General features: G+C 42.4%; 1 protein-coding gene across 1 annotated transcript in view; it reads right to left on the reverse strand.

Moving 5' to 3' along the window:
* The window catches only part of CDH8 (cadherin 8), a 150,770-nt gene extending 144,539 nt beyond the window's left edge, over nt 1-6,231 (reverse strand). Inside the window, exon 1 of the mRNA XM_033517205.1 lies at nt 5,721-6,231. The gene's annotated coding sequence lies outside the window, so the exon portion shown is untranslated. The remainder of the gene's footprint in view (nt 1-5,720) is intronic.
* Between the last annotated feature and the right edge of the window lie 19,447 nt (nt 6,232-25,678).

Raw genomic sequence — 25,678 nt, forward strand, 5'->3', positions numbered from 1 at the left:
ACATCATCTCATGATGCAGGTTCAAAACAGAGAGGATAGACTTCCAGAGTGGTCCAAAAACTTAACCAGAAGAAAAACAGTTCCATCAGCACTGTTTTCATCCTATAGCAAGAGCAAGAAACGATCTGAAGTAATTTTTATTCTCTCCAGCCCACTAATAAAAGCAATTTTCCTGTGTCTAAAGCAGAACTGCACTGCACAGACTGCACCAGCTCAGCCTCAGCTGTCCCAGCCCCTCTCCCCCCTTGGAAAGTGCATTACATAATTTGAGACCTCTGTCACTGACAGGAGAGAAGAGAGAAAAGGCAACTTGTGCTCAACATGAAGCCAGCTCATAAAAAGGCAAACAGATTGGCCTGCGACTGAGAATTAGGTGTTACCGTGCTCTGCCTGGGGCATTGTTTATCAGGAGACTTTCAGCAGCTGGGATGTGCTTATCCTGTACTTCCTGAAAAAAAAGTCTTTAAATATTAATGGAAGACATAAATATCTTGCTTTCTGGGCTTCTTTTTCAGCCTTTTTTTTTTTTTAATGTATAAATATGTACAACAGAACTTTCATATTCTTTGGCTTTGTTTAACCAACATTGGGTGTTCTCTACAGAATGAAACAAAATGTAATATTTAAGGAAAAATACACATTTTCCTGGCATGTATTCCAATTAAACTGAGATTATAAAATTATGACTGGGCATCATGACTTAGTGAAAGCTACATAAACTCTCCAGCCATATGCATGAGCGTGTGTGCAGTAAAAAAAATCTTTAAAGAGGAAAATTCTGAACATACCTGGACTTTTCTAACTATGCAGTATGACTGCAGGAAACGTCAAATCTCTGCTGAGATAAGTGAAATTAGAAGTGAAGGTTTCTAATTTTGCATCATTGAATTTAATGGCAGTTTTACCATCAATTTAGATGAGTTGTTTGGAAAGAATTAGGGCTCTCCAATGTTAGACTTATTTCTTTGGGAGCTGCCAAGCTGAGATTTTGTGGGAGTTTTTCCCCCCATTCCTTTTCATCTCACCGTTGGAAACACACAAAAAATAAAGGTCAGAGACCAGAACACAGTCTAAACTTCAGTGGCACAAAGTTTTGATGCTCTGTTACTTAAAGGGCAATCATGGCTGTTACATTTAATCCATAGGAGAGATTCACATCTGAAGTGTTGCAAAATTCAATTAGAGATTTGCACTCCCTCTTGAGTGCATGCACTCCATTTGCTGTAGTATTTAGGGCTTGGAAATAATAGATGTGTATGAAAATATGTAAGTTTTATATCTGTATTTTTACAAAACATAAATACATAAAATACGTGCATCTGATCATCAGTGACTGCAAAGGAAATGGGTGTAAATGGGAGCTCTCAAATGAGGCTAGGCTTGCTTCCCTGGAAAAAGCAACTTTGGGGGAATGCACACAAAAGCTGAAACTGTCAACTAGGGACTGCCAAAATTGTTTTCCTAATGTTTTGGACTTCCACATCTCTTGCAAAACCTGACCAAGACACACTGAGAAACACCTCTGTAAGCTTGCCTAGGAATTGGGCAACACAGGGTGCTGGAGACACTTCCATGGGAGCTCTCCCTTCTCAGATCTGGGACTGGGAGACATTGCTCATCTCAAATCTGAGCCAGGGTGCTCATCATTCTCAATTTCAAATGATTTCCACAAGGCACATCATGATCAACACCTCGGCAAATCAATTCTATGAGTGCTATCACTGCAACCAACCCATGGATAAAGGCTGCTATCATGGCTAAGGCAGGTGGAAATCAGATTTTATAGCATCTGACTCCAGGTAAAAGACTATCAGCTGGTAACTGAACTCGTTCACAGACATTTATTTTTTTTTCCTTTTCAGCTGGCACTTACTACTCCAGGTACCATCAGTACCCAATGTATTTTGGGAACAAAATTTTATTAATGCAATTGAAATGCCACTGAGCTGATGTTATTTACGTGGTTGACAAAATGAGAAACATGCTGAACAGATTCTAGAACAAAGGAGAGGAAAATATATATATATATATATATATACATACATTTGTAATCTCAAATTGGACTTTATTTTTTTCTCTGTCTGTCTGTTGCTCAAATAGTTATGTTCAGAAAGCTCTGAAGTGAGCCACCTTTTCTATGGCAACAACACTAAGAAAAATGTTGAGTTTCCATGATCTAATTTAATTCTATTGATGTGATCTTATGGTAGCAATGATGCTTAAAATGTTCCAAGCTCAAATTGCCGTAGCATTTGCCTCCCACTGAAAGAATTTAGGTTTTATTATTTTATACTCAACGATGAAAGACTCTTATGATACCACTTTAGTGTATACTACAAGCATACAATTGCATTAATAGCAGGTCAGGTTCTAATAACCTTAAAATGGAAAAGGAATACTGCTGAGAGATGGGGTATCTGATAGGTGTGGGGGATTTATAAGAAATACCTCGATGAGCGGTCGCTTTCTGTCACAAAACATGCATAATCATCACTTAGAAATACACAGCTCTGAGAAATTATAGGACATGTTCACATCCCTTCTTGTCCATAATCTCAGAGATCAGTATTTCTCTCCCTTCAACATCCCCCAGATTTTGGAAATCAAATTATCTGTGCGTACCAAGAGTCAAGTGGGTGGGTTCCAGGCCCTTATTTTCAATAAATGTCAAAAAAGTCACAGCTAAAGTCTGGGAATGGTCTTCCTAAGTGAGGATTTAAATATTAAATCTGCAATTATATGAGAGGAAATAGGAAGAAAATTCAAGAAGAGCTTCAGGGGCTAACAGACCTAAATTTATGTCCATGGCTGACTGTGAATCCTCACTTGAAATGGTTCCACATCCTGAAGAAGGGAGAAGGATATTTTTTTCAAAGATAATACATCATATGTTAACAGTGGTGTAAATAAAGTGCCTAGGGATTGATTAAATCAATTTGATAGGTGCAATGTTATTGGAAAAATCCTGAAGATCACAAATGACAAAAATTCAAAAGATAACAGATTTCACAAAAAAGTGAATTTAAATCTGATTGTGGTACTACTTCCTCCTCTACAACTCTTTTTTGGACTTCAGTATCAGGAGGTGATGGGAATGACTAAATAATATTCAAAAAGCACTGAAAGACTTCATCTAAGGAAGATTCTACCTCACCTCAGAGAGATTAAAACTTCTGTTTTACTTTCAAGGAAAGGCATAAAAGGAGTAGCTGTCATAAACAGCCGAACTTCTTGTTAAAACCAGTTGCATTTGTTAAGCAGGCGCATGGAGTGTTATTGATTTTTTAATATTGAAGAAAATGTCCAAAGTTAGTTTCTTGGCTAGCAGCCTGCCCAGTTAGCAAATTGCTCACCTGGATAATTTAAGAACCAAGTTATATTAAATGCTTCAATCTCCAAGGGCACGGAAGGCCCTCAGCTTACAACTAAGCATGGAAATCAAAGTCCTCCATAGCCAGGATGCAAGTTTGGAAAAAGAAGGGAGTTAATAAAAAGCTTAGGAGGAAGCTACCAGAAAGCTGTGCTCCTTCTGTAAGCAGTGAGGTGGAACAGTAAGGTTTAAAGGATGAAAATATCGTGTAATAATCACTTCCCTTGCTAGGGTTCTTCTGGCACAACCATCCATACTATTAGGCTGGGAGGTAACACCACAGGCAGAGAGCTTCTGGGTTCTGATGTTATCACATTTTATGGGTGTGAAATTTGCTAATTTCACGGTTATGCCAAATACTAACTTCTTCCAGAAGATTCATCTCCTTTAAGACAGGTAAAACGTACACTAAAGTAATTTTCCACTCTTCTGAATTTATTTATTATTTACTTATATATACTGAGAAGCCTATTGTGAAGTCTCTACTTGTTCACAGCAGTCTAGTATTGAACATCGAGGGGGAATATGAAGAGAGCACTGCATATTTCTCCTTATCCTTCTTGTAGAGAAACTCTAGAAGAATTTCCAAAAGAGGATGAGTGAAGTTAAGAGGATTCTTTATCCATAGCTTCGGTAGTGATCAGCTCTATTCTTTAATTGAAACTGAAGTGAGCAGCTGTTAACTCCCCTCCCATTAAGCGCTAACACGTTACATTTATTGTACATTTATTGCAAACAATAAACAGTTGTCTCTGTTTGAGTTCCTGCAGTCAGCATCCCCCACAAAACACCTGGCCGCGATAGCCACACGGGCGAGCGGTTCATGAGCTCAGGCTGCCTCTTTAGAGGTGTCAGCCTTTATAAAAGTTGTATGAGCGTTTCTTCTCCTCCCAGAGAGAAGAGCCAGCCTCGTCTGCATGGCACGGAGAGCGTGTGCTTGAGCCTGTCTGCAAGGGAGGAGAGCGAGGGTACACTTTGATACCTGTTGGCAAGGCGAGCGGGTTTGTGCAGCGCCGCTAAATGCCAGCTTGGATTGATTCCACCCTGTTTAGTCTGCTACTAAACGCGAACTGTTTGAATTGAGACAAATTCAAGACATGACCGAACGGCAGCGAACCGCAGAGGAATTCCTGCCTGCGTTAAGCAGTGTCACCTTCATGGCGGTAGGCAGAGCCTAAATAAGGATTTGAATTAATCTCTTTTCTATTACCCACCTAGAAGCTGCCACAGGCTGCTGTGCTGGAGCCTCGCAGTGCCTCCCAGCCGAGCCCGGCGCTGCTGCCGCCGCTGCCGAGCAGGGATGCTGGCTGGCGGCTCGGGGCTCCCGGCTGGGATGCTGCTACCCAGCAGATACCGGAGCCAAGCAGAACAGAAGGATGTGTTCCTCCTCTGCCTTCCTCAAAGAGAAGATGAAGCGTTTAGTGGCACAGCAGCTTCAGGGGGCCACAGGCTCCTGCGTTTCTGCTCTGGGAGCATTGGCAGCAAACGAGCGGCTGGGGCTAAAGGGGCTTTCTCCTTCTCCCAAGTTTCAGCTGGGTGCATCCTCTGTTTAGTCAGCCAAAGGATGGGAAGGAAAACAACTTGTGGGACAGGGATGACTCCTGGCTAGTTATGGCTACAGATTCATTCCCATTGCAGCTTTCAAGAGCTGTATTTCTGGGATGCTTCCCTCTCTCAAAGTAGGAAAGGAAGCTATGAAAACGTTCCTATTTATTTACTCACTTAGGGGGTGCAAAGCTTCGGGGGGAGGGAAGGTGATAATAAACCGGGGGGATTTCCCCCCCCCCCAAAGGTTCTTCCAGCCTCCTCCTCCCTCATTTACATATCTGGCTGGTGGGTGATTTTTATTCTCAGCACGAAAACTGCAATCTATTTCAATGCATGAATGCAGCCCTGCATCTATTCAACGCAGTGAAATAGCCCAGAGACTTATTGTACGAAATAAGAAAACAAGGAGAAGAAACGGGTTCGCCAGCCTTAGAAGCAACCCTCTGTGATCCAAAGTCTTCCCGATTCTTTAAAGGAGGGTTTGGGAAGGGAAGGAAAAAATAAACCTCCCCCAAAAAACCACCAACAAGCAGGAAGACAAATACAATTACCACCACTTCTTCTCCCGAGAGAATAATAATGATAAAAAAAATACTAACAAGCATCCCACCACATTTTCATTATGGGCAATTTGAAAACATCCGACTTAATGAGGCAGCCAGTTCAGTCTAATACCGCACCTACGGACGAGGAAGGCGCTCGCCCAGCGCACCTTGCACGCACACAGAGCCCAAGTCAGGCAGAAAGCCACAGAGCCCTCTGCCAGCCAGCCACAAATTGTCTGAATAAAATGAATACTCACTCTTTCAAGGAGCAAGGGAGCCGCTCGCCCACAGCCACTTCACTCACGGATTGAAAGGGTGAGGTAAAAAACATCAGCCAGTCCCTGGGAACGGGCAGGGTGCTCCAGATTTTCTTCTCATGCTTTCCGAGGCTGCCGATGCTGGCGGAGCCGCCGCTTGCTGGGCTTCCCGGGTCTCTGTGCCTGCATGCCGGAGCGCAGTTATTAATTTCTCCCTTCGCACAAGCCAGCGGCAGCCGCACGTCTCCAGGAAAGCAGGGATATTCCAAATAAATCCGCTAATTCCGAGGCTGAGCGCGCCGCCGTGCCCGCCTGCCTGCCAAACGTAACTGTGAAGCGATGTGGAAAAGTGAGCCGGGAGCCTCCCCTGACAGCTCTTATTGGGCCGATCTCGGAGGCAGGTCTAGCGCTGGGAAATTCGTGTAAGCACTTTGGGGTGGTGGTTTTCCCCCTCCCTCCGCTGCCCGCCTTCCCCCCGGCAGGCACACAACTTTTCCAGGGGCGGCGGCGCCGCTCGCTCCCCGCGCTCCTGCCGCCAGCCCGGGCCGCCAACTCCGCGCCGGGGCATCTCCTCCGGGAGCCACCGAGGGATGCGGGAAGGATGCGGGGGGGATGCAGGAGGGAGGGAGGGCGGGGATGGGCACCGGGAGGACCCGGGCCGGGGCCAGCGGGGACGCGCCCAGCGGGGCCGGGACGTGCCCGGAGCGCCGGCGAGGAGGAGCCGCCGCCGTCCCCGTGCTTTGGGGCGATGCCCAGCGGGAGAGGGACGCGGGCTGGATGCGGCAGCCCCCCGAGGGGCCGCGGGCAGCCGCTCGTCTCCGTGGCACGGCGCTGCGGCGGGCGGCCCGGGGACACGGAGGGCGCCCTTTGAAAGGGCTTTTCCCGAGGCGGGTCGGGCCCGGCGCTGCCTCGCTGGCCGCGGGCGCTGCGCGGAGCGGCCCCAGGGCAGCGGCAGCCGCAGCGGGATGGAGGCAGCACCGCGCAGTAAGTGCTTGACCCTCGCCCCGTCCCCAAACCCTCTTTGTGAGCCACAGCCCCGGCTGGAGGAGCGCTGGGTGCCGGCTCAGGGAGAGCAGCACTGGTGGCAGACACCTGCCCTTGGTTTTACGGAGCTGCGGGGGGCTCGTCCCATCCCGGACAGACAGACAGCACGGCCAGCGAGGGACAGACCACTGCCATCCCCTGCCATCCTTCCTCATCCCTGGAGCTTTGCTCCTTCTCAGGTTGCATGGATTATCTGTTAGCTGGTTAAACGTATCATTTTCAATAATACATCATAGCTCTGAATCTTGCCCAAGTTTGATGTTTGCCGAAAGGGAAGGGGTAAGAGCACAAGGCGTAGACATGGTCAGGTACGAGCAGGAACTCTTAAAATGGAGGGCTGATTCCACACTGAACTAGTGCTGTTGGAGAAGTTTAATTGCACTCAATCCCATCCTTCTCCAACTCTCCTGACCAGTACGATGTTGTGGTTGAAATGAACATTCTGTGGTTTTACATTAGTGAAGCAGGTTCATTGCTTAATTTTATTTTTAAAGGGCTGGTCATCTGAACCTCCTTCAGAGCCCCTGAAAACCTCTCCACTTTAAGCAAAAGATGACTACTCTGATCTACCTAGGATTGCAGAAAGTGGACCCTAATATTCTTTTATATAGTAAGAATGCCGTATAATTTAGTTTCATGATTGTTAATCTTATTTTCCATGCTGATCCTATGAGCACATGCACGTGTGTGAGACAGAGCATGAGACCCTCCATGTGTAGCTCTTACCTGCTCAACTTTATCTTAACTAAATGCAAGCTATTGCAGGTAACAGGTGCATTTCTGCCTGCACAAATCCCCCTTCTGAAAAGTCTGAGACTCACGGGAATGTAGCAGAATGCAACTAGAATGTACCATTTTTCAAGGTTAATGAAGAAACATCCAAGTATCGCTTTGTTTCTCTCAGCCCAAGCTCTCACTTTCTGAGCTGTGAGCCTGGGAGGGTTCCTTGGAGGAGCATGGATATAAAAACACACAATACTTGAAGCAGGCAGAGAGCCTTGAGGGAAATACAAAACATTTGGAAGTGCAATAGATAAGATCAGAAATGTGGTTTCCTTTTACCTGGGGTTCTGCTGAGCAGAGTATTTTTCTCCCCCACCGTTCCACCAACTGAACAACACAGTGAAAATACAGATCTTGTCACAAGGAAAGTGTGAGGATGCTCAGCCTGGCTTTACTCCTGGGAATTAATGCCAATTTTCAAACTTTTTTAAGGTTTCAGTAAGAGTGGTTGCACACCTGGTTTTATTTTCTATTGAAAACACCTGATGGAAGCAACCAAGAATAAAAAATCTTCCTAATAAGAACCCTCGTGTCCTTGCTTTAAGTAGGCAGCACGGTTGTGTGTGGGAAGAAAGCTAATGGTAGAGGTTGTACCTGCAAGTGCAGCTTAAAAGTTTAGTTTTTTGTTTTGATTTCAACCTTTGACTTGTGCCATTTGTTCTACGTGACCTTTCTTGCAATTGGAAATTACCAGGGCAAAAGCTGTGCTCTTTCATCTTCAGGTTGTAGGAGAGGATGGTAAGTGTCTTGTTAAAATGGATTATGCCATCCATGGATTCCCCTGCTGGAAAGCCTTTCAGATCATGGAGTAAATCTTGACAGGAAGGAGAGTATAGATTAAAATTAATCTAAAAATAAGCTTGGAATAGCAAATGAACATTTGCAACTTTCTGCATCCTATCCAGACAAAATGATTTAATGATATTTATCATAGGGAGATATATATATACACACACATATACTACTGCATAACACTGATGAATATGCTGGCTAGAAATTGTTTCCCCTTAAATAAATATTATAAGGAAGATTATTCCTCTATCTTCTAAATGGCCATTTCATTTTTTAAGCAGAAACCAGCTCTGACTCCAGTTGCAAAGGGGTGAAGGTTTTAAGTTTAATGACCGGACTGAAGAAAGAAGTCATCTGCAAAATGCATATGATTGAATCCCATCCTGGATCAAACTGGAATGCAATTTTTCATATTAAATTTTGGGATTAGGGAAAAAAAAAACCAAAAAAACAACAAACCAGAATATTTACAAAATGTATTGGCTTGTGGTATGTGTTGGTTGTTGGGTTTGTTATTTCAGGGTTTTTTTTCATGTTGGTTTTGTGGTAATTTTTTGGTTACTTTTTTTTTTTTGGTTGTGGTTTTGGGAGTTTTGTGTGTTTGTTTTTTTCTTTTAGCTGGGTTTTAGTTTTTTGGGGTTGTTTTTGGTTGGTTTTTTGACTGGTTGTGATGGAGAATTGGGAAAAAACCTCAGCTTGGAAGAGGACCGGGAGATTTTCTTCTATATTGCTTTTCTTTTATGAGCAAGAAGGATAAAAACCCCAATGTGACTTCCCATGCATATACAGACAGGAAGTACCTGTCACCTAAAATATGTGGAATAATGGAGTTGCACCATCTTTCCTCACTTTCATGTGCCTGTGAAAACAGTTGTTGACGACCACTTAATTCTTTGTTCCTCAGCAGTGCAATCAACTGTTTCCTGAACACAGAGACTTTGCTGCTTAAAAATATTCAGTAGAAGTGGCTTGAAATGAGCTCCTCAGGGGCAGCTCAGTCACAGCACAGCCTTGCCAGGGTTACTGTGGAGTCAGTGCTTGGGGTCATCCCAGTTAAACAATAGTGCCAAAGTCAGGGCTTCAGAGGGGAAAAGAAACTACTGTGCTAATTCCTCATATTCACATTTTACTCTATCAGATCACCTACCAGTGAGATACTTCCCTCAAAGCATCAGTAGCTGATTTCAGTTTTTAATACATAAAATGGGGCCTGATCCAAAATTACATGCAATTAATGAGTCCAGAGTGAATTGCTTGATCAAGATAAATGACTTTACTGCGAGCTACTTTTGCTTACAGGGATTGCCACTAAAGTGCCACTTCAAAGTAGTAAGAAATTAATAACTGATTTGAATGTTCCTCAAGCAGGTTTATAGACTAGTGCTGTCACCTGCCATTGTTGCATTAAAACTTTAAACACATTAAATGCTGTTTTTTCTTAGGCAATACCCACTCTACATGATTGGCACCTCTTGCTTGGATTACATGAGGGATTCTTCCTTAATTTAATTTGCTTTGTATGGTAGAATTGACATTCCATAAAATAAAAAGAAACAAGAAGGTTTATCTTAAGTCCAGAACATTTCTGAATAAAATATGCACTTTTATCAGCTCCCCGTGTCAGCACACAGACATAATTACCTTTAGAACATAGGTTCTTATCACTGCCTTGCAACCTTTAAAACCTGCTTGCATACAGTTATCACAACTTGGTTATCAGGAAAAATAATGATCTCCTGTGTTTGGGAAGTCACTGAAGACATCTGTAAGTTAAAAAAAAAGATCCATTATATAATGCTTACAAGTGATCCTATAGATTAAAACAAGGGAAATGATATGAGCAGCCTCTGAGATAAAGGTACAGGGTTGGGGTAGGTTTGGTTTCCATTTTTTTTCCTCTGAAAGAAATTCATGTTTACACTTTAACAGGCAAGGCTAAAAACCCTGAGAGACTTGAGTGAGGGATTTGCAGAGGAATGCCAGATTCCTTCAGAGATCACACATGGTTAAAATTCAATATCCAGCACTGGAACAGAAAGCTTGGAAAGCCTCACTGAAGAAAGAGCAGCAGCAGCAGCCATAAGTGACAGAAGTGGTTCTCAACCACCCAAAAATCTTTGCTTTTGAGTCTGGGCCTTCTGGGGACGGCATTAATCCAACTCCATTCCCTCGTTACTTGAGATGTGAGGAGAAACAGATGCTTTGATTTTGAAGTTACTTTAGCTTTGACTGGACAAACGTATTCCTATAACCATTCAAATTCCTCCTCCAGCCCAAGGAAAAGTCTGTTCTGTCAGACAGAAACAAAAGTTTAACCCAGCAGCAGCCCTGGGCTTGAGGGCCCTTAGCATATCCTTTCCCATCCCCAAACACTTCATTTAGCACCATAAAACACAACTAGCCCTGAGCTGCTTCCACTCTCTAGAGATTATAAAATATAAACCCCCCAACTACTAATTTGTGTACCTTTTGCACCAGTGATAATATGGAGTGCATAAAAACAACAATGCATTATCAGATTTTATTATTCCTCAGGCACTGTTTGCAATTTTGACTAGTTGCTGTCAGGTTGGCTGTTATAAAAACAATTATTCCTTTTGTACTTCAAACACCAGGAGAAAGACAAAAGAAAATTACATCCAGCAAGGCATTCAACCTTTTTTTTTTTTCTTTTTTGTACATTAATGTACAGAAGGATCCAAGTAGTACAGGATGCAATTTGGGAAGTTAATATTTCACTGTGGGTTTTCACTTTGCCTTGTGAGCATCAGGAACAGGATCGGTCGCAGGAGCTGTGCAAATATTGTTTGCTCTACCTCAAGTGCCCTCTAGTGTGCAGTAATTAAGTAGGTTAAAATAATTTTTTTCTCCTTTTTTTTTCCTAACAGCTACTCTCCTAAATCCCAAAGTAATATGTAACACTGCTTTTCTTCGAGAGGAAAGAGAAATTCAATGTTCACTGCCTTAATTGTGTGGCTAGAAATGAATTATCTCCTCCATGCAAAATCAAATCACCCCCGTTGCTGTCTGATTTTATTCACACAGGTATAAGTTAAAGCCCAATAATTTTTTTGGGCATTGTGCAAATGTCAAAGTGCAAACAGTTTTTGGTGTTACCAGAACCAAAACAACAATTTTCTCTCTGCAAAAGGAAATTTTGTTGATATTCATCAACAAAACCCTAATTATGCTTCTAGGGTCTAAAAAAAAAGTACTCTTTGTCTACAGTTTAGAAAGCAGGCAAGTCTACATGAATATAATAAATATAATAATGACTGGGGCACACTTGGAACAAGTTTTGTGTGTTCTCATCTGCCCTGTAATGCTGATGTTCTCCCTCAAAATTCTGGCATTACCTGGCTGGACAAATCCAGTTGTGTCTGTCAGTGAGAGCAGGAGAAGTGAGAAGATGTTGGGAGATTAAAGTGTGGAGAGGGAAAATTACCAGCTGCAGCTCCAAGAACAAAAAATGAAAAATCGTGAGGAAGGGTATCTGCAAGAGGGAGTTTAACTTACCAATAACTTTCAATAGTAAGATTAAATAAGTTTAACTTATTTGAGCTTATTTCTCAGGGCTCCCCTACATTTAAAAAGAAGGCTTAACACTTGAGTTCCCCACATAACTTTCTCCACTGCACAAATGAGATCATTTTGGGGGGAGCTCTTGAAGAGTTTTTTTCCCCATTCCTCATTTCACTGTGGCCTGACCTCAAAGCCAAGTATTCACTTTCAGGCAGGATTTACCATAAAATTCCAAGATAATAGCGAGCCTAAGCATATTCAAAACAGATTTTTAATGGACTTCTGAAAGCTGAGGTAAGAGGGATGGGTGAATCCCAGGAGAGATGAAATGGTTGCCTATAATAGGGATATGCTACACAAGGTGAGAGAATTGAATCTTTTATGAGTTGTAAAATCAGTTGGACTTCCTATAAGTGGAAAGAGACATCATCAGTACCTCTGAGCTGGGCTGTGGTGGCAGAGTTGTGGTTTCCAAGTGAGGTGCTGAGAGAAGCCCACAGGATTGTTTCCCGTTTGCCAGCTTGGCTTTGCTGAAGGTTAATTTTTGCACCTTGACTGTTCCTCGTGCATTCTGAAGAGAACACACAGTTCTGGTGCAGTTTAACATCCATAGGAGGCAAACAGGACAGAAAATGCACCACACCTTGCCAATACATGGTTTTCTAACACATAATGCCCTGTTTTGACAGCCACTCTGCACCCAGGCACCATGCTGCCAGTAACACAACAAGGAGAGTTATTCCAGAAACAACGCTGGAATAGGTGCTCTCATCATTTAGAGCTAAAATACATCAGGGTTAGACAGGTCTTGGCAGTGATCTGGGCAAATAAACTGCCTTCATTTCCATCAGATTGGAGTAAGCTTCCCCAGGTGTGTTCAGCCCTCATCACTGCAGGGATAAGAATGAGCTGTTCTGCAGCAGCAGAAATGCACCTGCTCTTGGCTTCGGGAGAGCAGCACAAAAGGGAAAAGGCAGCCAGTGGCAAGGGCAGCTTCTTGCTGTAAAATGGATACCCTAAAAACAGCCAGCATTCTGCCGCCTCTGTCCTGAAGATAATAATTTAGTCCAGTTCTTGATGGAGTGCCTTCCTAATCTGGAGGAGAAGCAGCAGATCTTGGGTCCGTGCAAGGTGACAAGTACAGCAGGCAAACATTCCAAAGGGAGCCGTGGTTACTCATGGGAGGGAAAGTAGCACAAGCCCAGGTTTCAGCATGGGCCACCCAAAGAAACTTGCCAAAAAGTACTTTTGGACACCTCATAACCCAAATCTAATAGCAGCACAAGCTGAAATTTGGCTGCTAGCTCAAATGGTATTTGTTTTTCCATTCTGAGTGCAGTGACAGGAGTTTATGCTTATTTCAAAGTACTTTTCTCTAGAGAGTTCTGCTTTGTTTCTTTATTTAATTAAGAAGGTAAGTCAACATATTGCCCATAAAGTGATTTTTTCAGCAGCTGCTGACGTTGTAGTTTGGCAGACTGATCTTAAAAAAAATCGTAGTGCTGTGGTAAAATAAAGCATCCATTTCCCCTAAAAATATTTCTGGTGCATATGTAAGAAATACTGCTAATGAAGGAGAGTATCAATCATTTAAATGCACAGGACTCTGTGCTGAAGGACTTTCCTTCCCCATAAGGAGCTAAACAGGCAGAGCATATAGAGGGAGGATTATGTTATTCAAAACAACTGCTTTTAATGCCAGTAATTTAATGAATCAAGTAAATACCTCCTGAAATATACTCTAAATTCATTTACCAATGCTGATAGGTGTTTTTTATTGTCAAATGTAATAAATTCAAGTGAATAAATATCTGAGACAGAGATGATGCAAATAATGTCCCCCAGAGGAGACAACATGGAAATGAAGTGACTGATCCCCAGCTTGGTGATCCTCACTTCTTTGCAAGCCTTTAAAAGTGAAGAGAGAGTAGTGAAAGGTGTGTTTTCCATGGATCACTCAAGTCAAAAAAGCCAGCTCTGGAACAACTGGAGGAATAATAGGACCTGACTCACTGCTGTGCTAATTTCACTAATTCCAGTTTAACACCAGAATAACACCATGGTAAAACATGACCTATATTTTTATTTAAATTAAAATATCTAATATTCATCAAATATTTATAAGAATATATAACAAATAATTGTGGCAAACATTGCATAATAAAGATGAAAGGGAAATTAACCTTGTGAATTTTTAAACTGAAGAATAAAGACCATTACATTAATAAGACTTAATTATATCATTAAATATTTAAAATTATGTCCTCTAATAAATGTTTTTATTTAACATATTTCTTTTTTATCTATTACATTAGTAAAATGCCTTTAAGATACAGGAAAAAAAAAAAAAAAAGGGTTTTGGTTTTTTTTAATAGTCATGCAAATACAAAGAAAGTGAGAAAGGAGCCATGTTACCTCTTCAACTCAAGGTCAGCTCTCAGGAGAGAACAATCTGTGCTTCCACAAGGCTCAGCTCCCTGCTTGGATGGGCTGGTGAGGGGCTGTGTCTTTGCTAAGCATTTTTCTTCAATTATTCTCTTCTTTTTTAGGTCCAGCTTGGCTCTCTCTGTGCTGATGAAGTTGAGTTAATCCAGCACAAATAAACCTCATCTCTGTCCATGTTTGTAGCATTTCACTGAGCTTCTAAACTGTCCCTGACAGGACACAGGGGTGAAAGCAGCACTTGGGAACTCCCAGGGAGTCCTCAGGAAATCCACACCTTGCAAACAGAAAGGGTCAAGTTGATGGCAAAGGATTAGGGGGTACAAGCTTTACAAGGGGACCAATCCCCCCCCTCATCCTTCTGGAGATGCCACAGATTCTGTTCTCAATGTTAATTCAGCTCACCTCATCTCCCTAGAGTTTTCTAATTACTCTACAAACAGCAGAAAAGTTAAAGCAAAAAGTTCCCGAATCAACCCAAATTCAGCCCACAACATTCCACTCCTACCAGAAAGAAGTTTCTTTTTATAGCACACCTCCAAAACTTTTAACATTCCCCTTTAGTTATGGCATTTCAAGTCAGTATGTCTGTTTCTTTAGTGTTCCAGCCACCCTTTCTGCCTTGGCTGTGCACACAAACCCCACAGCCAGGGCATCTGCCTGTCTCAGCTTTCCCCTGGAAACCCAGGCTTTGCATGCTCTAGCAGAAACACTGATTAAAATCAAATGGCAAACAGTGACAAATCAAATCTAACTCATCAGCATTTCAGATTTATCAGAGGCTACAGTTTAACGATGCTTTAGTGGAAATTCTCTTCATTTGCAAGCACACAAAATTCTGAGGCCCTCTCTGCTTAGTGACTGTGCTTTTTGCAGTTAAACCATTCTGTTTACCACAGTAATACTTACTCTGATCTAAATTCCCACAAGTTTTTGTTTATTTTTGTAATACTCTTCTGACTTCTGTAGATTATGTGTTTTGTTGCTATGATTGTCTTCCTGCTGTCCCTCAGCATTTCCCTCTCCTGTATCCATCATCACCCATCCTGTAATTACAGAAATGTTATTTTTTGATAGACAGATGCATAGGGTTGCTGGCAGGAGTACTGCCATTATGCAATCCAAATACTGTGCAGAATTTTAAAGAATCATACAAATCAGATCTTAGTGAAAGAATTATCTTGTGAATTATCAAAAAAGTTTGAACTAAGTCTGGTTTACTTGTTTACACATGGGATAACTCGCCTCAAAGTAGGTAACATTTATTTATACATGGCAGCTAGGGCTGCACAGGAGATGGAGTCTTCTAATTAACACTCCTGATGCTGCAAACATAAACAGGGATAAACACATATTCCATTACCTGTAGCTGCCACTCACATTGCCACAGTATCCTTTTCTTTTCACTGCACAGGTAAAACAATGCTACAAAGCAAACAAGCACTGAGCTTTCGCTTCAGTACCTGCCTGATAATGTCATACCTTATTTCCAGGAGTTTGTTTATTTGGAAAAGTTACCAAAAAACAAACAAACAAACAGAAAGCATTGTCATATCCTATCACTTCACTTAACTAAGGCTCAAGAGGCTGTAGAAATAACATGATACTTCCACAAAGGTTGTGTTTCACTGTGCTTTAAAGTTTCCACAAATAATAAACCTGTTTCTGCCTGGGAAGGTACAGAACAGTGAAAAGTGACACTATGCTCACAAATAAAAAGCTTAATCTGCAGAACAAATGAGGAATAAAATGGATACCATGGCTCCAAAGGGCCCACCACTGAAATGTGGAGTAAAGCAGCCTGCCTAGGCACAGGTACAGCCCAGCAAGGTGAAGGGAATGTGGGAGATTCCAAGCACTTCCAGCTGTGCCCCCACCAAGATTCCAGCTGGGTGTGCTTCAGGGATCTACCTCAGAATGTTCTGGAAGGACCCCCACCTCATCCTCTGCGTGTTTGGGCTGACAGGGAAAAGGTGAAGATGTGCCAGCAGAGCCAGGAGGGCTGGAACCACCCAGCTGAGGAGGCTTTCCCATGGCAATTCTGCCTTGCCTTTTCACTTCAGGGTGACTCCCAGCACCATTCCCAGGCTCTGTCCTCCCAAGCACAGACTCCCAAACCATACCCACATGCACAGAGGGCTCGGTGGGAGGTCTGCAAGCCTTCCTCCTTGAAAAGCAGGTGGCTGCTGTCACTGGGACTAAGACAGGGTTTATCATTTCCTTTGTAGTTGAGCCCTGACGTGCTTGGCCAGGTGTAGAGCCTTCACACAAAGCTCTCTGAAAGTGCCTTCACACAGACTTCCAGTCTCCACCCCACAGTTCACTGCACCCTGAGTTGTCTCATATATAATTTAAATGTTTAATGTAAAGTAAAGCTAATGTTAACAATACATATTTTTGAAGACTGACAGTATAATGCTTTATTTCCTAAAGGAATAACTGGAGTGATCCATAAGCAAATAGAAAGCCAAGTAACACTGCCTGAACAGACATAATTTGTGTTCATCCTTGAGAAACCTTAAAGTGCATACATCCCTTCCTCCTTCTCAGCTAGGCAAGGTGGGATTGACTGTGGTTTTCTTTCAGATGAGGCATGAAAAGCTGCAGTGCACTTTGTTCTGCACTGGCATTAATGATATCTTTAGAAGTGAGATGTCTTTGATATCTATTGTGTGCTGCTGACTGATGGCTCTTTCCAGCCTGGAAAGGTACCTTGTCTTAGCAGCTTTGTGTGGGCTGAGAGTGGAGGCCACAAGAATATTTTGAAGTTGAGGAATTTTAAATTAATATAAAGCATCATATCATTAAAGCTGAGATAGTAATACCCTTCTAAATTCACCCTAAAACTTTCTTTGTCCATTCAGGAAATTATTAGATACTATCCTATCTTTGTTCTGGATATTCTTTATTGCTGTTCATTCTCAGAGGCAGTGGATGAGAATCCCCACCAGCAAGAGCAGGGGCAGCACAGTCACTGTCCTTGTGCTCAGCCCCCCTTCACACACACACTGCCATAATAAAACACTCAGAAGCAGCACTTCTGGTAATTGTCTGACTAATATCTACATTATCAGGAAGCGTTATCTTTCACATACAACAAATGGAGATGGTGCTAGCATCAGCACTGAAAATAAGGATTAGAGAGGGGGAACTAACCATCAAAGAGAAAAATTAACTTTAAAGGTTATTTTATGGCACATCTTTTTCTTATCCTGTGTTATAACCTGCTGTCCATGTTAAGGAAGCATTAAATAAAGAACAACTTGTAAATTATATTTTCTTATTTCTTTGACTGTACTGGTAATACTTAAAATAATTTTGCTTGAAAGAAGACCCACATTCTGCTCCTAGATTTTAATTATGCCATCTGAAGTGAGCAGTGGGTAAGAGCATGAAAGACTGGAGACCAAGAGAAAAAGATTGGCTGGGGCAGGAAATCAGATGGTTGTTTGGAAGTGCAAACTCGGAGCAGCTCGGCTGGTGAGTGATCAATGCAATGTCTGGGAGGAGCTGTTTGCTCTGCAGAGCCACTTCTGCTCTGGCACTGAGCATCAGTCACCTGGGCAGGCTCAGCAGGAGCCAGCTCTGGGCTGCTGGCTGCAGTCCTGGGCTGGGGAGCAGCTCCTGACACCAGCAGGACAGCGTGGGGAACAACCGGGGCTGCTGCCCACGCCAGACCTGCTCTAAGAATAGACAGCCTCATCCTCTAGGATTGTCAATCTGTCACCCAGGAAAAAATAGAAAGGAAAATTAAAAGGTTATGATGTTATCGTATCCAAAAATAGGATTTCAGTCATCCTGGAGAAGTGCTGTGCTGTGATATTTTCACTCAGGTTCTGCTGACATCTCCCAGCTGTCACCAGCACTGAGCCTCCTTTTGGGACTGCTAAAGGTCACGGGGCACCAGGGACGTGGAGGGAGACCTCCACCTGGGTGACCACAGGAAAATGTTCTCAGGATTACTCTGAAGTAAAAAGAATTGAATCAGTTTGTCTGTGTCTCTCTTTGCTGGTGCTGACAACACCCAGAACAGTAGTGCCTTCTGCTCTTCAACACTGCCTCAAGTCCACCAAAGACCAAAGGTTAGTTCCTTAAAAAGGAGCTGCTGCCTGAACCAGTAGCCTGTTTTTCTTATATTTCAGAGCTAACAGAGAAAACAAAGGATCACAGCATGCAAAAGCAGAAGAGACTAGTGGAAAACAGTCTAAGAATAAAAGGAAAACAACCAGTAAGTCTCAAACGTTACCTTTGAGAATGCAGAGAAACTCGTGAAAGCTACTATCCACTTTACTTGGAAAGACAGACTTCAGCTGAGTCTATTGGAAGAAAATTCTCTGCTCTGAAAGCAAAGTGAGAGACTAATTCAGTTCCCAGGCCCAGCAGAGGGTGGCAGGGGTGGGTGAGGTGCCACACGACAGCCAGCGAGCCCCGAGTGCTCAGCACTTGGGAGGGTCAAGACTCTGGCACTCTGGCATTTGAGATTCAGTCTCTCTATAGATTAGGATTGATCTCCCCTGTCTCTGGATAAAAAAATAAACAAACTGTAACCTTGAAATTGTCATCCAAACCTGGAGTCCAGCCAAAAGAGCAGAGACAAAATCCCCTTGAGAAGCAGAACAGCAGCCCCAGAGGTCACTATCGATGCGTCAAACAGAAACAGTGGATTTTGATGCTGCAAGAACTTAAATAATTCCATTTTTATTCAAAAACTAAAAGTGTAATCAGATTTTTTTTTCCCCTGAAGTGCACAATTGCATCCATTTCCATCTAAACACACTGATACTCAGAGGATACCTTGAATATTCTCTTGGAACTTGCACATTTAGAAGAAGTGCAGTTAGAGAAGACAACATTCTCCTCCACAGCAAGAGGATGGTGTTTTACTGCCCTCTTTGTTGTTTTGGAGAACAGAGGGAGTTACCAGCCTCTTCCAAGCTGTAAGGAGGGAGCAAAGCATATCTGAGCTAGGAATGGCTCCAGTTAACTCTCCAGAAGGAGGGATTGCAAGTGGACAAGCTTTTCTGATCCACTGAAAACAAAGGGATTTGTTGTGTTGTTTTGGGATGTTTTTGCTTTAGATGAGGCCATCTTCAAATGAATAAAGAATTCAGGCATGCTGTAGGCTCTGTTTCCACAATAGCCTAAAACTCTGCTTCAGATTCACTGAAAGTGAGGAGAGCAAAGCCCACAGAATGACATTTCAAATGTTTGCACTTAAATGTAGCTCATGGCAATGTGTGCATCCAATTTGATCACTTTTAATGGGAAAACACCCAGCAGGCCCCAAGCAAACGTGCAGCTGCACAGAAAAAACACCCTCAGCTCTCAGTGGTTAGCCAAACCTAAAACTCCAGACTTTTGAACTTTGGTCCTGGAGAATATCAGTCTAAAAACAACAACCAAACAACAACAAAAAACCCCACATGCAAAACTCCCCCCAAAACACCCCAGGAAAGCACATGGGAAACCATGCAATAGTTTAAACCATGCAAATGTTGACAAAATAGCTGCACAAAAGCAAAGTAGGAGGCCCTCAAAGATTCAGCACTATATAAATAGGAATAAACAGAGGCAAGCAGGTGTTTTGAAGGGAGGTGGAGGGAATGTGATTGTTCTGTCCCTGGCTGTGTTGGTTACACTGTGCACCTACCAGGAATGCATTTTATTATCTAATATTTATCACTTTTGACGGTCACAGGTGTTCCTACTTCAAAAAGATTTTAGCAAATGCCCCTAACTGTGTGACATCTGGATACTGTCATCACTGTAACAAGAGGTAACTTTTGCCACCAGGCTCTGCTCTGGCAGATGTGGTTTTAGTGCCACTGTTCATTTCCTTCCCTGTTAAAATGCAAAACATTAGCTTTTACTCACAAACAGACATAGCCTGTTCTAGTCTGCAGTGTGAAGTCAGATCCTTTTATACTCTTAGTCCACCAAGAAACACATGTAATAGAAAAATGTCTCACTTGCTAGGATACTGTGTTAGGTTCTCGAGTAATATAAACTACAGATCATGAAATTATTAGGATCATGGAATCCCTCCCCACCCTCACAGGGAAGAATTCCTTCCCAATATGCAACTTAACCCCAAAACTGTACTTTGGCAGTGGGAAGCCATTCCCCTTGTCCTGTTACTCCGTCCTTTGTCAATTGTCTCTCTCCATCTTTCTTGTAGGTTCTTCAGGGACCACAATGAAGAAACCACCTCTTCTCCAGGCTGTATTGATAATTTTCATTAAATATTTTTAATGTTGTGAAGAATATTTAATTTAAAAAAATTTAAAAAAACCAAACCAAACAAACAAGAAACCAACACACACAGGAGGGAAATGGAAAGTTTTCTGTAAACCTGCAAAGGGAAAAAGCTGTTTTAAAGTAAGCTTAAAACAATTTGCATGAAATATTTTTCACAAAGGCCTTCAAAAAAATTAAAATCTTTGGAAACCTATTGTTTTTGGAACCCCATATGTAGCTGAGTGAAATTAACCTATTGGTAAATGCCAAAGATTATCAGTTCCATTCAGCTGCTCAGGCACTCGGCAGAGCCAGGGGAGCCCTGCCCTGGGGACCAAGTGTCTTTTTATCTCTTGCAAAAGACAAAACTACACAAACAGAATCTAAAAACCTATAGCAAAAAAACCAATTATCTGTGCTGGATGACTGTCACGTTGGGAACAGTGCTGTGGGTTACTATTAACTGCAGGAAAAGACAAGAGAATCAACAAGTTTATGATTGGTGCAACCCACCACAGATCTCAACAATCCAGCTCAAGTGAAGAACAAAAGTATTTTGGATGCAGAGGAAAATTATAGGGCACTTAATGAAGCAAAATTCTACAGTTTGTATAATATTGAAGAAGGACATGAACTTGAACAGAGACATTTTTTGAAAGTGTGGACACCAAGAATGCAAATACCAGAGGTCTAGGAAAATTCCAGTTTTATGTAGTGTATTAATACCAATCTGTGTCAGATTAGACAGCCTGTAGTGACACAGATAGAAATTCCATTCTCTGATCTGAGGGGTTTTTTGCATATTAAATGATATAAAGCATTCTACACCTATGTCCAATTCTGCAGGAAATTAAAGCCTATGATTATTACTTGTCTAACAGCATCAATGTAATAAATTAATGGCTTTGAATAATGGCCAGCAGGCTTCTCAGCCATATTTCAAACTTTTAGAAAATAATCCATTTTTGGCAGATCATCTGACAAGTTCACAACTTTAGATCAAGGCTTATATTATGTGTCATCAATATTCTTTTGTTCATCTCATACCTATCAATTTTTGTTCATCAAAACCCAGGGCTGTTTAAAACGTGGAAGAAATTTGGCATGTTATGTGGGTCATTTATGGAAATCAAGAACATGATTTAACATTAATATACATAAAAATGACTAGAAATTATGCACCACAAATCCAGATCAGCTTGTGGCTTTTTAAACTCCATTGTATAATACAAAGCATTTTCTCTGTGAGAGACAGAAAAATTCAGATGGAAAAAAATAATTACCAGATAGAAATCTTAGCTTAGTTGAAGCTATGTCATATATTAATGTTATTCTCAACACTGCAGGACATTGGTAAATAAGACTTACATCTCTGAATGTTAATTTTTAAAAGGAAAAACTAGCACCTCTCCTTCAAATGCAAACTAACTCCTATGGGTTTGTGAATTCAGGGAAAATTTACTGCAGAGCTATAGCACCACCACATATGGGATGATCCTTGCTTTTAAAAAGGAGGAAGGAAAGAACAGGTATTACATTGATTGAAAAGAAATACAAACACCAGAGACAGTCACTTTCATTATCTGTGACCAGCTGAAAAGAAGACGTGGAAAATAAATGTTTTCTACTGAAATTAGAATCATGGAATCTCAGAATGGTTTGGAAGGGCCCTTAAAACCCATCCATTCCACCCCAGCCATGGCAGGGCCAGCTCCCAGTGTCCCAGGAGCTCCCAGCCCCAATGTCCAAGCTGGCCTTGGGCACTGCCAGGGATCCAGGGACAGCCCCAGCCGCTCTGGGCACCCCGTGCCAGGGCCTGCCCACCCTGCCAGGGAACAATCCCTGCCCAAGATCCCATGCAACCTTATTCTCTTCTCCCCTGAGCTGCTCTCAATCACTTCTCCACCCCACCTGTAGATGTGCCTTTGATATTTACTACAGAAAATATCAGTTTCCCAGTTTTTCTGTTGACTCTAGACTGGAGTGAGAACAGAAGCCAACCTGTGACAAGAATGCCCAAGCAGAGCCCAGGCCTGACTGCCTGACACAGTGTGGAGTAGCCAAAATATTCCTAATCCTTAGGGTTTAGTGCAGTCCTGTCTTCTGCTACTGATTTATCACTTTATTTTTAAAGGTATTTTATTCTATGGCTAAAGTGCAAATACTTACATGCAACAATGAACCAGCACAAACTGAGCACAAATTACAGCCCACAGTCAGCTGAGATTTCTGCATTTATGAAGTTTTTTGAAGCTAAGAGGTTTTGACTTGGACACAAAAACTGGACACAAGATTCCTGGTATATCATGCTAGGAACAGTGGCCTAGCATTCATTGTGTTTCCTCATTTCAACCTTTCAAAACCACAGCTAATTTGTCCCCTTGAGTTTCTTTGCCTTTCTGACTTTGTATTTGGCTCTCTGGAACATTAAAAAGCTTTGAGTAGGGGATGGAGATTGACACAAACCACAAAAAAAAAACCCAAAACATCAATCCATGAGCTCAATATATTCAGCAGTGTTTTAGTCCTGTGTGATTGTTCCTCCCAGGCTTCCACAGCACATCAATCTCCTAAAGCCATGTGTTGTTCCTTGTGTGTAACCTGCCCTGGCTTTAAGGTGTTTTTCTTTTGCATCATCACCACAAAGGAAACTTCCATAACAAAAAAAAAAAAAAAAATGCTGTATGAAGGCACCATCAAATAGGTTAAAACACTTCACTGGGGAAAACACAGCCAGGGAGTTGCAGACCATGTTCCAGTGCCTGGGAGCTGTGTCAGAACCAGCAGGAAAGCCAAACCAGTCACCTGCCACAGTGCTCCAGCTGCACGTTCCCTGACTGCTCGCTGAACAGCCAAGCACAGCTGAAGATAAACTCCCCAGATTCCTCAGATTTCAGATATGGCTCTTCCATCCAGACACCTATTGCTCAAACCCTGCCTGGGAAGATGTTCCTGGTGTTTTCCAGCCCCTCGTGCCATCTGCAGTGTTTGGCCCTGGTCCCCTCTGTCAGCACACAGTGCCATACTCCAGGAGTGGGAACATCTGACTGCAGCTCCCTGTCGGGAGCTGGGGGCCAGCAGCCAGCCCCATGGGGGGAAATGAATGGCTGAGGTGCTGCTCTCAGATTGCAGCTGATGGAGCTGCAGCCTGCCCTGCTGGCACCTGTGCCCTGCTGCTTCAGTGGAACTGCTCTTGTGTCACAGCTCCACGTCAGGTGTTCAGCTCAAACATCATCCCTACCCAAAAAGGATCTCTGCTGCGCCAAGGCTTCGGTCTCTAGTGTAATTGTCAGGGAATTGTGGAGCCTTTGCAGTAGTACTGTTCCCTCAGAGCTGCCAGAGCAGCCCTAGGGCTGGCTGGAGGCTCCCAGAACCCCTGCCCTGGGGTGACATCAGTGACAGCCCAGCCTGCCACCGCCAGGCTGTCACTGGGACTGATTTAACATCCTTTGTGCTGAGCGGGGTGACAAACAGGTGTGGGAATGAAGGTGTGCTGCTGCCCCTTCCCCAGGTACTGTTTGTGTCAGCCCTGCCGTGGGTGGTACCCGGGGTGTGCCCAGGGATGCTCTGCCCAGCCAAGGGGCTCCCTCTGCCCACAGCAGCGTGCAGGGCTCAGCGGAGGCTGCTCCTATTCTTTGCTGCTCCTGTTCTTTGCTGCTCCTGCCCTTTGATACTTCTGCCCTTTGCTGCTCCATGAAAGCCCACTCCCATTTTTGCCCTGTTGGACAGACATCTCCCCGTTTTCCTTGGGACCAGAGCATGCCCACGGACACAAGGCTGAATTCAGCAAACTGCAGAGAAGTCTGCAATCCTGCTGATGTCCAAATCAATGGCTTTGCCATTAACATCCCTGTAAATGAAGTCAGTGCACTGATATCACTTTTACTGAAGATATATTTCCTCAACAAACAAAAAAAGCAAATAAAAATGAAAATAAAAACCACCTGGTGTAGTGAATCCACCCGTGTGGTGTGTGCCCTACCTGCTCTTCTCACACACCTCAGGTTCACAGACTTATTGCCCCACATAAAAGAAGAAAATTGATAACATGGATAAACTCTTTCCAAGGAACAGTGTAATGTGATTCCAGCAATTTATTTCCTGCTCCTTACTTGCCTTGATTTAACTCTTCCTATCTCTTGACACACCTCAACTCAGACTGACTCTCAAAGCCTCAGAAGTCTAAATTCAGAAATAATGTGTAGAAGATATGTTACGTATTTTGAAATATATTTTAATATCTATTGAAGTTAATTTTCTTAGAACCAAATATATGTTATTGACTGACAAATTCAATACATTCTGTTCTTATAAATTAGGTATTGATGAAGCTCATTTTGATAAGACAAAGAGCTTTTTGCGTTACTGGAATCAGTGTTACACTTTCAACCCTTCTCAATAATACAAAGCCCACCTAAATTCCATTGGAAATGCTGAACAAAAAGTAAAAATTATTAAATAAAAGTTATAAAAGACATACAGCAAACAGCTATAAATTATTTTCTTGGATACATTTATATTTGGAAAAAAAAATCTGTAGTTTAACATTATATTAAATTACAAAAAAAAAACCTCCAAAACATTCCTCAAAGGACAGGTACTGCTGGCATTTACATTAAATGTTGAGTGTGTGAGGATACAGAGGAAAAAAAGAATAAAAACAAAACAAAATGCCCACTATTTCCTCCTAATCTGATATACCCAAGTTTATGATTCACAATCATGAGATGTTACCGTGTCTTTGCAAAATATACAAAGTTTATTCTGAATCCACTACTGCTCTTTAAACTTCTGATTTTCTGCTGCAATACACAAAGCCCACTTCCTTCAACATGTGTCATATAAAAGATGGAGGAAAACCATAGATAATAAAAGTACAGCTGTTTTTTATCTTGCTCTGTAAAAGCAAAATGTGTTAGCAAGAACTAATCCCACATTCTGCTGCTCTGGCTCTCTTTTATCTAGTTTTTTGTTTAGGTTTGTTGAAATCAACACCTTCTATCAGGGTAAGAATTCCTGTTTCATTTGTTTGCTCATTAGGAACAAGAAAGTGCATATTCCAGAAAGGCTTGATGTACAGATGAAGCTGTCAAGAGCAATGTGAATTCTAACAGAGTCGTTTCTCAAATGTGATAATT

This window comes from Parus major, chromosome 11 (genome assembly GCF_001522545.3).
Source record: "Parus major isolate Abel chromosome 11, Parus_major1.1, whole genome shotgun sequence".
In the NCBI taxonomy this organism is placed as follows: Eukaryota; Metazoa; Chordata; class Aves; order Passeriformes; family Paridae; genus Parus; species Parus major.